The sequence below is a fragment of the Pongo pygmaeus genome, chromosome 5 (genome assembly GCF_028885625.2).
Source record: "Pongo pygmaeus isolate AG05252 chromosome 5, NHGRI_mPonPyg2-v2.0_pri, whole genome shotgun sequence".
Classification (NCBI taxonomy): Eukaryota; Metazoa; Chordata; class Mammalia; order Primates; family Hominidae; genus Pongo; species Pongo pygmaeus.
The window spans coordinates 27,441,193-27,457,891 of NC_072378.2; the positions used below are offsets into that span (position 1 = coordinate 27,441,193).

The window sequence follows — 16,699 nt, forward strand, 5'->3', positions numbered from 1 at the left end:
CACTCCAGCCTGGGCGACAAAGCCAGAATGTCTCAAAAAGAAAGAAAGAAAGAAAGAATCAGATAAAGCCGCAATCATACTTAGAAATTTTAACACAATGTATATCCCTCAGAAACTAATTAAAAAGCAGAAGAGGGGAGGAAAACAGTAAGATGTAAAAGTTTTAAACAAAACTATTGAAGAGGGAAGGAAAACAGTAAAGATGTAAAAGTTTTAAACAAAACTATTCCTGAATTTTACCTAACTTACATATGAAGAACACTACACACTTCAACTTTTTTTTTTTTTTTTTTTTTTTTAACTCTGTTGCCCGGGCTGGAGTGTAGTGGTGGGATCACTGCTCACCGCAGCCTCGACCTACCCGGGCTCTGTTATCCTCCCACCTCAGCCTCCGGAGTAGCTGGGAACACATGCGGCTGCCACTATACCCGGCTAATTTTTTTTGTAGAGACGAGTTTTCACTATGTTGCCCAAGATGGTCTGGAACTCCTGGGCTCAAGAGATCCGCCCACTCCAGCCTCCCAAAGTGTTGGAATTATAGAGATGAGCCACCGCGCCCAGTGGCATCTCAACTTCCGAAGACAAATTTCTTTTTGAAATATACATGGAACTAAAAAACAAACAAAAAAAACCTTTTGCCTTGCCGGTTTTAAAGCTTCCAAAATTCGAACAGTCTGAGAGATAAATACTAGGGTCTAGCCACAGTACATTTTGCTAGACATCAATTAGAAATCAAAAATTGTGTTATGTTTAGAAGTTAAAAACTGTGCGTATGGCCGGGCGCGGTGGCTCACGCCTGTAATCCCAGGACTTTGGGAGGCCAAGGCAGGCGGATCACCTGAGGTCGGGAGTTCGAGACCAGCCTGACCAACATGGAGAAACCCCGTCTCTACTAAAAATACAAAATTAGCAGGGTGTGGTGGCGCACGCCTGTAATCCCAGCTACTTGGGAGTCTGAGGCAGGAGAATCGCTTGAACTCGGGGGCAGAGGTTGCGGTGAGCCAAGATCGCGCCATTGCACTCCAGCCTGGGCAAGAAGAGCCAAAGAGTGAAACTCTGTTTCAAAAAAAAAAAAAAAAAAAAAGAAAGAAAGAAAGAAAGAAAATGTGCGTATGGTTCCAAGAAGATATCTAAATGGTAATTAAAAATTATATTCAAAAGAATGACATTGAAAATAATACTTATGAAATATGTTTCATGCAGTCCAAAATGCACTTGGATGCTTAAACTCTTAAATACATAATTAATAATAAAATAAAATCGGAACGTCAGTAATCTGAGATCCATTGAAAGAAATTAGAAATTAGCAAATTTTACCCAAAGAAATCTTAGGGAAGGAAATGAAGAAGAAAATGGCTGATTTAATGCAATAAAATTGAAACATAAGCTGGAGATAAGCAAAAAAAAAAAAAAAAAAAAAAAAAAAGCCAAAATTTAGTTTGGAAAAAAAAAACTAATAAAGTTGCAAAATGCTTGGATAAACTGATTGAGTTTATCCAAGAAGGCACAAACAACTGATCTCTGATACAGAAAAAGCAGAATGGCAGGTCTAACAAATAAAAAAGAAGATGCAGCAAGGCAAGAAGTGAGGACGAGCTCCACCAAGCTTCCAAGGCAGTGATAGAATTCCCCTAGGAATTCCTTAAAAAGTACTCTACTGTGGCTAGCATTGCTTTGGCCAATGCATTATTTAACCATAGTTGTTAATCACACAATGTGATTCTGCACCTGAGCTGATTATCTTTCCGTGCTCTGAACATAGTAACACCCTCACTTTCTTTTCAGTCCCTCTTGCCTCATCATCGTCCTGGACACCTGGACAAGCCAGTCTGGCTTGACGTCGTCAGTTCGTTTTTATATGATTTCAAGGAAAATTGCCTTACTTAATATATTTAATTGCTTAGTTGTTTGCTTAATAATGCCCAAGTTACTCCCATCTTGGCGACCATATCTGAGTCTTTGCTTTCACTTGTATTTGATCCTGAATTTCCTGGAATTTCCTTTTCTGTATGAATGAGGATGTTTACTTGACTGAAGTAGATCCCTAACAAGGGAACAATTCTGTGAGACACAAACACTCCTAGCAACAATTTTTAAGGAAAGCTGCCTTCAAAACAGGGCATCGATTGCAGGAAACATGACAGCATCACCATGGCTTTTCTTGGGGGTAAAATACCAGTAAGAGTCTGGTGGAATTACCTTTTTTTTTTTTTTTTTTTTCAAATAAGTACACATTTTCCTCATTGTTTCAGGAAGGTGGCAGAGTATTTTTAGTGGGCATATAAAGAGAAAAAGTCTGATCAGGTTGGAACAGCCAGGCTTCTTTTGGGAAGAGAAAGTCAGGTTATCCCATCCGATAAGGTGTTACATCCCCTTTGCAAAGGGAAACGCTATCGTAGTCGGCAGGATTCGAACCTGCGCGGCGAAACCCCAATGGATTTCTAGTCCATCGCCTTAACCACTCGGCCACGACTACACGAAGATTGTTTTGCCCATTAGCATAAGTCACTGTACTGAACTTTAGCTCTCTTGGAAAGGTCAAATTTTCTGCCAGAAACTGTATTTGCTGTCAATGTTTCTTATTCTTTGGCATTAGTTAGATGATTATCATGCTGTTGTTTCAAACTGACAAGTAACACTTTATCCTCAGACCTGGGAGAACCCCTTATTCTGACGTTCTGATAGAAGGAGACTAAGCAGGATGCATTCCCAGAGATCAAGCTTCCTGCTCCTTCAGGGGATGGGGATGCAGGAGACACCCGCAACAACTGGGACACGCTCTAACATTCGCTGCAAATTTTTGAGTTATAGCGACGATTTGAACAACTTCAAATGGCCATCGATGTTTGACTTTTAAAATAAATTTTGGAAGATCCATAGAATGGAAGCTTCTGCAACTGATAAAAGAAATGAAGTGCACTTCTATAATGCTTATATGAAATGTACTCCAGGATATACTTTTAGCAAAATAATGTTAGTCACTAACATGTATATAAGACCTCACATTTTGCAAACTACCCTCATTTATATATTTGGCCTCATTTAGTCTTTACATCATAAATAAGGAAATGAGGGGCTAAGATGAGAATGCAAACCTACACAACACCTGAGAATTAGATTTAGATCAGTAACCTACACATCTTAGATGATGTTCACTGCTCTTTGCTCATGGACTCTATTTGTGCCTTCAGCATTATTTCTAAGTGCTCTACAGAAGCAAAATCAACAAGATTTTAAACATATTTCTCAGGTATCCATTTATGAAACTAAACCGGCAAGCAGTGTATGCCAACAGTAAGCCTTAAAAGGGCGAGGCAATTGTCATCATCCAATATTTGTCAGTAAGCCAAACTGTCATTTCTCTATGTACCAGGATGTTACCTTTTAAGGAGGAGTACTCCACAAATATGAAATATGCAACTGGGGGAAAATTAGCTGATCCTGGTGTTAACCATTTTGTAGTATCTGAAGCAAGAATCAACCTTATTAATTTACCTAGATTTATCCTGACATTTACGTGTTTTCGTCTTTTTGCATTTTTCTGTGCTGGACTCTCCTTAAGATTTTTGGAAACCTGTGTTCTGAATTCCTCCCTTTCCCTGGGCTAGAGTGGCTGGAGGCTTTGGCTCTTGGGAATGGTCTCGCGTCCTTCACCAGAACTTACGGGAATCATGTTTGGCTGAAGAGTCGGAGACCTCTCCAGAGTCATCTTTTCCAGTTAGGATAGAAACGAGCCCCCTCCTCACCTCGCAAGCCCATGTCAGTCCGGTTTTAGCCGTTCCTTTGGAAGAGCAAGCCAGTTGAACGCCATCGAAGAGGCTCCTGATTTAGATTTTAACTGCGCTTAAACGCAGATGACTCCCCACTCTCGTGCCTTCCCTTATTTCCCGTTGCTTCCCCCATTGGCATTTACAGACTTGAGGTTGCCTGGACTCTCAATTCAATACTCCCTTTCTGCGGGTTCGTGAGAATTAGGTGTGAACGTGGTGTCCGCGGATATCAGCGGCTAGTGGGTAAGCTCCAGCGCCCAGGAACTTTGAGTCGCTTGTTTAGGAGTCCTGTATTGAATTGCAACACTAAGTGCAATACTCTAACATTTTCCCAGAACTATTACAGTCTTCCAGCATGTCGTTTCTAGTGGCTTGGGAATGATCTATTAGGCAGATGGAGCAATAATAATAATAAACAACTCCCATTTTAATATCTATTTTTCACTATCACAATTAGAAATAAAAATAAAGATTCCTGTGTAGTATATGTCTTCCTTTGGTTAAGCTTATTTCCTGGCTGGGTGCAGTGGCTCACACCTGTAATCCCAGAACTTTGGGAGGTGGAGATGGAAGAATGGCTTGAGACCAGGGGTTTGAACCAGGAGTTTAAGACCAGGCTGGTCAACATTGTGAGGCGCCGCATTTCTATTTATAAAATATAAAACAAACAAACGAACAAACAAACAAATAAAAAGACTATTTCTCTAGGAGAGCAGTTCTGAAACTTCAGTGGGCATCAGAATCACTAGGATGATTTGTTTGTTTGTTTGTTTGTGTGTTTGTTTTTTGAGACGGAGTCTTGCTCTGTCTCCCAGGCCAGAGTGCAGTGGCGCGATCTTGGCTCACTGCAACCTCTGCCTCCCAGGTTCAAGAGATTCTCCTACCTCAGCCTCCCTAGTAGCTGGGACTACAGGCGCTTGCCGCCACGCCCGGCTAATTTTTTGTATTTTTAGTAGAGACGGGGTTTCACCATGTTAGCCAGGATGGTCTCGATCTCCTGACCTCGTGATCCACCCGCCTCGTGATCCACCCGCCTCAGCCTCCCGAAGTGCTGGGATTACAGGCGTGAGCCTCCGCGACCGGCAGGATAGATTGTTAAAACAGACTGCTAGACACCCTCCTCCTCCCCCGCGCCCCGCCCGCCCCCCTCACCCCACACGAACCACACCACTCCAGTTTCTGATTCTGAGATCTGAGTTCAAGCCCAAGAATTTGCATTTCTCCTAAGTTCCCAGGTGGTGCACAAGCTGCTGTGCGAGGACAACACCTTGCGAAGACTGCCCAGGGACAAAGAACTTGAAAATAAATTTACTGTGTCAAAGGTTACAAACTATTTCTAAGCCTAAATTGAAGATACAGCAAGTGCCGCAGTAATAAGACCAAATAATATTTGCAAGAGTACAACGAAGGGAACACATTTCTTGCTATTTTAGAGGGAAAAACAAATGTGGGCGCGATTTCACTGTCAGAGACATTGCAGGCCTCGGTCAGGGAGGTCACTTTCCCTTTGTATCTGCGTGGCCGACTCACTTCCATTCCCAGAATTCGGAGACTTTCCCCCTGACATTTGTCTAAAAAGGAATCTGATTCAAGTCTACCCCTTATTTTTCCACTCTGACAATACTGTAGTATCTGAAGCAAGAATCAACCTTATAAATTTAGCTAGATTTATCCTGACATTTACTTGTTTCCATCTTTTTGCGTTTTTCTGTGCTGGACTCTCCCTAAGATATTTGGAAACCTGTGTTCTGAGTTCTTCCTTTTACCCGGGCTCGGGTGGCTGAAGGCTTTGGCTCTTGGGAATGGTCTCGCGTCCTTCACCAGAACTGACGGGAATTATATTTACCTGAAGAGTCAGAGACCTCTCCAGAGTCATCTTTTCCAGTTAGGACAGAAACAAGCCCCCTCCTCAGCTCGCACGCCCGCTCCAGTCCGGTTTTAGCCGTTCCTTCGGAAGAGTAAGTCAGTTGAATGTCATCGAAGAAGCTCCTGATTTAGATTTTAACTGTACGTAAACGCAGATGATCCCCCACTCTCGTGCCTTCCCTTAATTCCCATTGCTTCTCCCATTGGTATTCAGAGGCTTGAGGTTGCTTGGACTCTCAATTCAATAATCCCTTTCTGCGGGTTCGTGAGAATTAGGTGTGAACGTGGTGTCCGCGGCTTTCAGCGGCTAGCGGGCAAGCTCCAGCGCCCAGGAACTTTGAGTCGCTTGTCTAGGAGTCCTGTGTTGAATTGCCACACTATGCACTATGTTCTGGTTATTGATGTGCTCTGAATGAGCTCTTTCGTTCGTGAGCAGAGGCCCTGACGAGACTGAAGACCAACTACTTCCGAGCGCTCCACTCACCTATGGTAAGTTCACCCCAGCCGGCAACCACGCTGTAGGTAGGTAGTCGTGGCCGAGTGGTTAAGGCGATGGACTTGAAATCCATTGGGGTTTCCCCGCGCAGGTTCGAATCCTGTCGACTACGATTTTACCGGGTACAGTTCCCTCCTTTCCTTAGATTTCCTCAGCTAATTTAATCAATTCTTGTACTCCATTTGCTGCTCTCCTACACAATCCTCCCACTACACATTCAGATAATATCCTCTTTACTCAGTGAATGGAGACTACCTTATGTTGCCATTACTTCAAAGCTAGTATAAATCCCTCTAATCACAGCCAGCAAGACTTCAGCCTCTCCTGCACTAAACAGCGCCTTGGTATCCTCATAACTACTGTCAGCTCAAAAGAAATCAGGATTCACAAAAAGCTTTACCACTAACAGGTAATTTTCATTAAATACTTAGTACGTTCCAAGATATGAGTTAAGCACCAACAGCATATTTTTATCTGCATTTTACAGATGAAGAAACTACCCAATGCTGCACAATGAAATGATATTTTAACTGAGGACTTCCAGATGGGGTCGTGAATTCAAGTTTTGTAAATTCCACTGGGGGCACCCCCCAAATTATCAAGTTGTTAGCAGATTCAGGGTTAGATTTATGAGTACCCAAAACAGATAAATAGCAGGTCCTATTTTTCAAGTACTTACTACACATCACCATCAAGGTCTTTACATGGCTTATAATTTGTAAATCCTCACAACATAGTCATTATACAGACTGGAAGGTCCACAGGCATGTACATATGGCCAAGGTCTCACAGCGAGAAGGCAGTAAGTTGTAACTTGAATTCATCTCTTGATTTTGGCTCCAAGACCCCAGCACCCAACAGGCGTCTCAGTCTTCTACCTGTACTGGGAATTAACACCACCTACCTCTATCATTCAGAGCTGGTTCACTGTTCTGACTTCATCCTGTCTCTACTGGTAATGAGGCCACAAAGTGGTATGATTTAAGCCGCTGGGTTTAGCCTGGGGTGGGATATTGCTGCCCATGGGGTGTTTGACGCATGAGTTATCTTCTTTATATATATATATGGTAAATAAACTTTATCTGTTTCTCAGAGATGACACTGCCAACAATCACAGATTTGCATACAATACTTTGATGCAGGGCATACCGCTCATCAGTCTACGGGAGTTTGTCTGTTTTTGAGTAGGGTGTTTCTTAACAGTTTATAAAGGGCTTGCCAACACATTAGACCATTTAAGCTACTGAACACTAGAGCCTGATAGCAAAAAATCCTTTTTCAGCCAACAGGATTTGGATGCACAGTACAAGACTGGTTTGACAGAAAGGTAAAAGACTATCTTGGCCCCAGAGATGGAGACAAATTGTACTTATGCTGCATATATCAGAAGTAAGTGAGGTAAAAACAACAACGACAAAAAAAAAAGAAAAAGAAAAAGAAAAGAAAAATAACTTTACAAAGGAAAGAATTACAAAGTTGCCCAAATTTTGCATTCGTAGTAATTAAAACCTCAGCTCTCCTGCATAAAGACCCAAGAGCAGATTCTTTTTATCAGCACTTCCTACTTCCTCCATCATGTTCAGGGGACAAAAATGTTTCCATGGACTTCACAAATTATTGAAAGAAACAATCCCTTCAGGACGGGCGCCATGGCTTACTCCTGTAATCCCAGTACTTTGGGAGATGGAAGCGGAAGGATAGCCTGAGCCCAGGAGTTCGAGACCATCCTGGGCAAAATAGCGAAAACCCTGTCTCCCTCCACAAAACAAACAAAAATTTAGCCGGCTGTGGTGGCGCGCACCTGTAGTCTCAGCTACCTGGGATCACCTGAGCCTGGGGAGGTCGAGGCTGTAGTGAGCTGTGATCCCGGAAAGTGGATTCTATTCCGCCTCCTCACCCAGAGGCAGATATATTGGGACTTGCATAGCTTCTTGGCCGTTCGACTAAGATCAAGTGTACTATCGGGAGTAGTAGGAATTCATGGAAGATATCAGGCCGAAAATTGATTTTGGTAATTTATGTAGCGACTGTTTTCCCTGGGGAAAACAAGAAGTAGGGAAAAGAATACATATGTATATGTATGTCCCTGAGCAGGTTCCACCGAGACTTGAACTACGGATACGCTGGATTCAGAGTCCAGGGTGCTAACCATTACACCATGGAACCCCTCTTGCTACTCTTCACCCAACAATTGCTCATGCTGGGTTATAGGCATTCTACTAAACGCATTTAATTTATCAAAGCAAAAATCCTTAGTTTATGCCCACTGAGAACATCCTTTCAAAGAAAACCCTGGGGGATCTATTTATTTATTTTTGCCGATTACATTGACCCATAAAGTCTCCCTTTCTCCTAACCCTCAATTAACTCAGAAACTTGGTGGTCCTGAGCCTTGCTTTCTTCATTAAGAAAAATTGAGCGACTTTTATACGTACCTGAACTGGACCGAACTTCTTCTATTCTTTCTGCAATTTAATGCTTAAAAGCTAGATTAAGTAGACGCTTCTAGTCCCCCATAAAAACGGGGAAATTAAGTCTTGGAGAACTCATGCCTTATCTGCAACTCTGCTCAATTTCAGACACGGGATATTTTTCTCCACATAGGTGAGTTATCAGGTTTATTGCCTCTAGGAAAACAACCTTTAATATGTTGATTCCAGGGAATTCACAAAATTATTGAAGGTTCAGTGCGATCGACTGAGAATTATTTAACTTTGGCCTTCTCTCTATCATGTAAACTAGTTGTAACAATTAAGAAAAAAAATTACTCAAGTGAAATTAAGCATAAAGCTGCTAAAAAAAAAAAAACTCTTTAAATTGAGGCTGCGTGATTCACTAACCTCAATATTGTAAAGTGGAGGCAAATCTGCACCCACGCATGAAGCTATAACTCTAGTCAAACCGGTTCCCTGTGTCTCCCTGGTCTCGGAGAGGTTATGATGATACAATTTTGGGAGACTACAGACACAGCCATTTCTAGGTCAGGTGGAGTCAGCTAGGTTAAGAACGAGGTTCTTAGCCGGGCGTGTTGGTGGGCGCCTGTAGTCCCAGCTACTCGGAAGGCTGAGGCAGGACAATGGCGTGAATCCAGGAGGCAGAGCTTGCAGTGAGCTGAGATCGCGCCACTGCACTCCAGCCTGGGCGACAGAGCGAGACTCAGTCTCAAAAAAAAAAAACCAAAAAAAACAAAACAAAAAAAAAAAACAAAAAAACAAAAAAAAAAGAACGAGGCTCATTTTAAAGCAGGGGTTGATTGGAACCTTTACTGCAACTTCTACTCAGCATCATCCAGAGTTTCTCATAAGATAAATTGTATTTGAATTATATTTTCATCATTTCTTTTGAGGAAGGAAACGTGTAAAAGCATGTCTAAGTAAAAGTATTTATTTAAAGTCCCAGTGGATATTCTAAAGCCTGCGTAAATTGAACTCAGATTTTTTTCTCCTAGGCTTTTCTTATTGCAGTTGTTCACTTGGAGGTAGTGTCTGGGATTTCCAAATTATAGCTATTACATAAGCCATTCTCTATCCAGAATTTCTGGCTTCTAGGACATAAAGAGATGGAGAGGCCGGGCACGGTGGCTCACGCCTGTAATCCCAACATTTTGGGAGGCCGAGGCGGACGGATCACAAGGTCAGGAGCTCGAGACCAGCCTGACCAAAATGGTGAAACCCCGTCTCTACTAAAAACACAAAAATTAGCCGGGCGTGGTGGCGCACGCCTGTAATCCCAGCTACTCAGGAGGCTGAGACAGGAGAATCCCTTGAACCCAGGAGGCGGAGGTTGCAGTGAGCCGAGATAGTGCCACCGCACTCCAACCTGGGCAACAGAGCGAGACTCCGTCTCAAAAAAAAAAAAAAAAAAAAAAAGATGGAGAGAAAAAAAAATCCAGGAGTTCATGGAAGTAAAAGCAGGAGCAGATAAAACCACAATTATAGTGTAATATTTTAGTGTAATATGCCTCTCTGAAAAACTAATAAAAACATAAATGGAAAAGTAACTGTAAAGCAAAATAATGCAGTTCATATAACATACATATATAGAGAACAGTGCACATATCGACTTCAGGATTCAAACTTTTTTCTTTTTTTTTTTTATTAAGTATTTATTGATCATTCTTGGGTGTTTCTCGGAGAGGGGGATATGGCAGGGTCATAGGATGATAGTGGAGAGAAGGTCAGCAGATAAACACATGAACAAAGGTCTCTGGTTTTCCTAGGCAGAGGTCCCTGCGGCCTTCTGCAGTGTTTGTGTCCCTGGGTACTTGAGATTAGGGAGTGGTGATGACTCTTAAAGAGCATGCTGCCTTCAAGCATCTGTTTAACAAAGCACATCTTGCACCGCCCTTAATCCATTTAACCCTGAGTTGACACAGCACATGTTTCAGATAGCACGGGGCTGGGGGAAAGGCCATAGATCAACAGCATCCCAAGGCAGAAGAATTTCTCCTAGACAGAACAAAATGGAGTCTCCTATGCCCGCCTCTTTCTACTCAGACACAGCAACAATCTGATCTCTCCTTCCTTTCCCTACACTTCCCCCCTTTCTTTTCAACATAACCGCCATCGTCCTCATGGTCCGCTCCCGATGGTCGCTGTCTCTTCGGGGCTGTTGGGTACACCTCCCAGACAGGGCGGCCGGGCAGAGGCGCTCCTCACCTCCCAGACAGGGCGGCCGGGCAGAGGCGCTCCTCACATCCCAGACGGGGCGGCCGGGCAGAGGCGCTCCTTACATCCCAGACGATGGGCAGCCGGGTAGAGGCGCTCCTCACCTCCCAGGCGGGGCGGCCGGGCAGAGGCGCTCCTCACTTCCTCCCAGACGGGGTGGCAGCCAGGCAGAGGCGCTCCTCACCTCCCAGAGGGAGCGGCCGGGCAGAGGCACTCCTCACTTCCTAGACGGGGTGGCCGGGCAGAGGCGCTCCTCGTCTCCCAGACGGGGCGGCCGGGCAGAGGCGCTCCTCACTTCCTCCCAGACGGGGTGGCAGCCAGGCAGAGGCACTCCTCACCTCCCAGACGGGGCGGCCGGGCAAGGCTCTCCTCACTTCCCAGACGGGGCAGCTGGGCAGAGGTGCTCCTCACATCCCAGACGGGGCGGCTGGGCAGAGGTCCTTCTCACTTCCCAGATGGGGCGGCCGGGCAGAGGCGCTCCTCACTTCCTCCCAGACGGGGTGGCAGCCAGGCCGAGGCGCTCCTCACCTCCCAGACAGGGCGGCCAGGCAGAGGCGCTCCTCACTTCCCAGACAGGGCGGCCGGGCAGAGGCGCTCCTCACATCCCAGACGGGGCGGCCAGGCAGAGGCGCTCCTCACTTCCCAGACGGGGCGGCCGGGCAAAGGTGCTCCTCACCTCCCAGACGGGGCGACCGGACAGAGGCGCTCCTCACATCCCAGACGACGGGCGGCGGTGCAGAGACGCTCCTCACTTCCTAAACGGGATGGCGGCCAGGCAGAGGCTCTCCTCACTTCTCATACGGGGCGGCCGGGCAGAGGGCCTCCTCACATCCCAGACGATGGGCGTCCAGGCAGAGACGCTCCTCACTTCCTAGACGGGGTGGCGGCGGGGCAGAGGCTGTAATCTTAGCACTTTAGGAGGCCAAGGCAGGCGGCTGGGAGGTGGAGGCTGTAGCGAGCCGAGATCACGCCACTGCACTCCAGCCTGAGCAACACTGAGCATCGAGTGAGTGAGACTCCGTCTGCAATCCCAGCACCCCGGGAGGCCGAGGCGGGCAGATCACTCGAGGCCAGGAGCCGGATACCAGCCCGGTCAACACGGCGAAACCCCGTCTCCACCAAAAATACAAAGACCAGTCAGGCGTGGCGGCGCGCGCCCGCAATCCCAGGCACTCGGCAGGCCGAGGCAGGAGAATCACAGGAGCCCGAGGCAGGGAGGTTGCAGCGAGCCGAGATTACGGCAGCACAGTCCAGCCCCGGCAACAGAGGGAGACCGAAAAAGAAGGAGAGGGAGACCGAAGAAAGAGGAGAGGGAGACGGAGAGGGAGAGGGGGAGGGGGAGGGGGAGGGAGGGGGAGGGAGGGGGGAGGGGGAGGGAGAGGGGGAGGGAGAGGGGGAGGGAGAGGGGGAGGGAGAGGGGGAGGGAGAGGGGGAGGGAGAGGGAGGGAGAGGGAGAGGGAGAGGGAGAGGGAGAGGGAGAGGGAGAGGGAGAGGGAGAGGGAGAGGGAGAGGGAGGAGTGAAACTTTTTTCAAACACACATCGAATTATCAAATTTGACATTTTACCAGACCATAAAGCAATGCTCCAAAAACATAACAGGGTTAGATACAAGCTATTATTTTACAGCAATAAAACTGTGTCAGAAATCAAAACATAAAAATTAAAAATTGTATTTATTTGCAAAATGATAAAAACACTTCTAAATAATTCATGGTTTAAAGAAAAAATGTCCATCAAAATTAGGCCCTATTTTGAAATAAATGATAATAAAAATAGTACATATCAAAATATGTAGTATGCAGCTAGAAATGCACTAAGAAATCCTTAAATACTATAGTATATAAATAAAATAAGATTAGTGATCTAAGCTTGTATTGCATGAAATTAGTGACCAATCAATAATTTACTCCCAAGAGAATTTTAGAGAAAGAAATAATGAGGCAAAGAGCAGATATTAATGCATTATTAATGCAAACAGCAGACATTAATATGAAATAGAGATGATCAACAAAGTCAATAAAGTGGTCATCTTTTTATCTTTTTTGATTTTTATTGTGGTAAAATACACAAAACATAAAAGTTATAACCTTAACCATTTGGAAGTGTACAGCTAAGTGGCATTAAGTATGTTGCATTATTTTGCAACCATCCCCACCATCTATCTCCAGAAATTTTTACATCTTCCCTATACCTGTTAACCAATAAGTCCCCATTTCCCCTGCATTTTTAGTTACAATAATATCAGGTTTTTGGAAAGAGATTGATAAATTCATTAAAAAAATATGAAAGTGAAAAGGACTAAAGTAGCCTAACTCATCTTGAAAAAGGAAAGCAAAGTTAGAAGACTTACTTTACCAAACAGAAAGATAGAAATGTAACATAATTTTAAAAAACATGACATTGCCCAAAGATAGACAATAGCACGACATAGAATCCAGTCTTTGAATAAATGGTGAATATCTAGAAGAAAAAAAAGTGATCAGATGATTATCTACAAGGAAAAAAAATTAAATTTACCTCTTTCACATTATCCACTAAGCCAATTCCAGATTGACTGTAGATCTGAATATAAAAGTAAGCAAACAAAGCTTGTAGAATACAACATCGGGGAATATCTTTATGACTTTGACCCAAGGAAATATTTTCTAGACTTGATGCTAAAAGCGTTAGTCATAAAGGGCAATCCTTCCCATCTAGATCTTCAAGTCCTTCAGTTCTGAGAATTTTTCTTATATTTCTTGATAAAATTATCCTCCATTTTTCCTTTGTCTTGCTGGAACTCCCAGTAATCAGATGATATTGAATCTCTGGAATGGGTTGTCCAATTTTCTTTCCACTACTATTTTCCATCTTTGATGTTTTCCTACTGTTTTTGAAGTAATTCTAAATTGTAACTTCCAAATTTTTCATTAAATGTTTTTCTTTTCCCCTGCTACTTTATTCTTTATTTCTAGGAGATCTTGTTTCATTATCATAAAAAGATAGTATCCCAAGTTCCTATTTCCAGGTGAGATGAAGTGTGTTTTACATTTTTTCTCCTATCAAACACAACTATAAGTTATGGGCAGAATGCATGAAATAATTATTGGAAGACTCTGATAATAAAAGAGTAAACAAAAGAGTGTAAGGATGGAAAAAGAACACCAGAATTATCCTATGTGTTCTCCCCAGATTGAGTATAGATGTAATGCAATTGCTATCAAAATTCCAGTGGAATTTTTTGGAGATAGAGAAAAGCTGATTCTAAACTTTATATGGATAGATGAAAGAATTAGAATAGCTAAATCAATTTTGAAAAAATGCAGTGAATAGTCACATTACCTGGTTTTAAGATTTAATACAAACTTCAGTAATCACGATAGTAAGGTATTGGCAGAAATATAAACATGTAGATCAATTGATCAGAACTGAGATTCCCAGAAATAAATTTACACAAATATGGCGAATTGATTTTTGACAAAGGTGCAAATAAAATAAATGAAGAAATTAAAATTGTTCAACAAATAATATTGGGACAATGGGCTATCCATATGCAAAGGAAAGAAGGAAAGGAGAGAAAAGGAGAGAAAGAAAGGAAGGAAAAAAAGTAAGGAAGGCGTGGAAGGAAGAAGTGGAAGGAAAAGTGGAAGGAAGAAAGAAAAGAAATCCTAACCACAAGTCTCACAATTTATACAAAAATTAACTAAAAAATTGATCATATATGCAAATGTAAACATAAAACTATAAAACTGTTAAAAGAAAACATAACAGAATATCCACATGACCTTGAGTTGGGTGATGAGTTCTTAGATATGACACTTTCCAAAAAAGAAAAAAAAATACATTGGACTTAATCAACTTTTAACACATTTGTTCTGCAAAAGAAACTGTTAAGACACTAAAAAAGTAAAGACTGGCAGAAAATATTTGTAAGTCATGTATCTGATAGAGAAATTGTATCTAGAATATATAAAGAATCCTTAAAACTCAACAATAAGAAAACAACCCAATAAAAATTGGGTAAAGGCATAAACACTTTACCAAACAGAGTATAAGGATGGCAAATAAGCACACAAAAAGATGTTTGACATCATTAGCCATTATGAAATGCAACTTCTTTTTTCACAATTGCCCCATACTGGAAACAAATGTCACACAACACAAATGTCCTTCAATGAGTGGATAAACTGTGGTACATCCGTGCAATGGAATTCTATTCAAGAGCAAAAAGGAATGAAATTTTGATATTTGTAACAACTTGGGAAAATCTTTATTTATTTCTTTTTATTGAGACGGAGTCTTGCTCTGTAGCCCAGGCTGGAGTGCAGTGGCGCGATCTAGGCTCACTGCAAACTGCGCCTCCCGGGTTCGCGCCATTTTCCTGGCTCAGCCTTCCGAGTAGCTGGGACTACAGGCGCCCGCCACCACGCCCGGCTAATTTTTTGTATTTTTAGTAGAGACGGGGTTTCATCCTATTAGCCAGGATGGTCTCCATCTCCTGACCTCGTGATCTGTCCTCCTCGGCCTCCCAAAGTGCTGGGATTACAGGCGTGAGCCACCGCTCCCTGCCAACTTGGGTAAATCTTAAGTCATTATGCTAAGCAAAAGAAGCTGATCTCAAAAAGTTACATACTGTATGATTCCATTTCTACGACATTTTCCAAAAGGCCCAAATATACAAATGGATAGGGTATTTATGATTGTCAGCTGCTATGTGTGGGATTAGGATGAGACTATAAAGGAACAGTGCTAGGGAGGCTTATGGATTGATAGAACTGGTGTGTATCCTGATATGGTAATGGCTATGTGTATATTCATGTAAGTGCTTTTTAAAAGTCAATTTTACTTAATACTTTTTAAAAATACAGATAGCTCCCATTTGTGGTGTAGACTATATATACTCCATGGTTTCTGTGAATAACACTTTCACCAAGCTCTTGAAAGAGCTTACTTTGAGCAGGGTTTGGAGGAGAGAAAACCCGGTGAGACCCTGGAGCACTGCACGTTGCCAGTGAAGGAGGATTACTGAGGTTACTAGTTTATTTACTTCGGGCAGCTCAGCGACATTCTGACAGCAAACACATACACCTCCAAGGTAGAATTAGAGACGAGCTAACGATGATATAAGTGCTTGTGTTCGTTCCGCCTTACATTAACCAGAGGGGCGAAAGATGATACAAGTGCTCCTATATTTTCCGTATTACATTAACCTGACCCCATTTTAGGGTAAAATTTCAAACGTAGTCGGCAGGATTCGAACCTGCGCGGGAGACCCCAATGGATTTCTAGTCCATCGCCTTAACCACTCGGCCACGACTACAGACAGTCATAACGATATAACTACAGACATGACAGAACTTTGGAATCACTAAGATGAGTGTATCCACCACACAAGCATCTTTATTTTGAACAAACCGGGTCAATTCAACAACCAGCTCCCCTGGGGGCAAGTTTGGCTCTGTGCTGGTTGCTGGAGTCCTCGAAACTGAAAACAGATTTACTCACCACGGAGGTGGAGCCCGGCCTTAATCCTAGTTTTAAACCTGGGACCTTCTGCTAGACGATGGGACCTTCTGCTAGAACTTCCAGAAGACCAACCTCCTCGCTGAATGACACTGTTGCTTAATGGATTTCAGAGAAGGAAATGCTCCCTCAGCTAAGCTGAGGGAGAGAAAAAAGATACAAAAAACCTCTGGATCTTCTCACTTGGTGCCCCTAAGCGCCTAAATGTAAACCTAAAATATTTATCTCATTGTATTTGGGAAATTGTTTCGCAAATGACAATGCGCTTTCACTTTCCAGACGGGTTAAGAAGAAATTTGCAAGTAAAGCCGGCCCATGAGTTCTTTTCCTGGGAAATCCTAGATCCTAATAGATGCTAGTTACTTTCTAAAAAATTGACTACTTGGTTTAATTTTGT

The 16,699-nt window shown here is 43.2% G+C and overlaps 4 non-coding genes across 4 annotated transcripts; 1 reads left to right on the top strand and 3 right to left on the bottom strand.

Moving 5' to 3' along the window:
- Positions 1-2,394: 2,394 nt before the first annotated feature.
- TRNAS-AGA (transfer RNA serine (anticodon AGA)) lies at positions 2,395-2,476 on the bottom strand. The gene has a single exon. It is a non-coding gene; the product is annotated as a tRNA-Ser (tRNA).
- Positions 2,477-6,162: 3,686 nt separating this feature from the next.
- Positions 6,163-6,244, top strand: TRNAS-UGA (transfer RNA serine (anticodon UGA)). Its single transcript has one exon. It is a non-coding gene; the product is annotated as a tRNA-Ser (tRNA).
- A 1,980-nt stretch (positions 6,245-8,224) lies between these two features.
- TRNAQ-CUG (transfer RNA glutamine (anticodon CUG)) lies at positions 8,225-8,298 on the bottom strand. The gene has a single exon. It is a non-coding gene; the product is annotated as a tRNA-Gln (tRNA).
- Positions 8,299-16,018: 7,720 nt separating this feature from the next.
- On the bottom strand, positions 16,019-16,099 carry TRNAS-AGA (transfer RNA serine (anticodon AGA)). Its single transcript has one exon. It is a non-coding gene; the product is annotated as a tRNA-Ser (tRNA).
- Between the last annotated feature and the right edge of the window lie 600 nt (positions 16,100-16,699).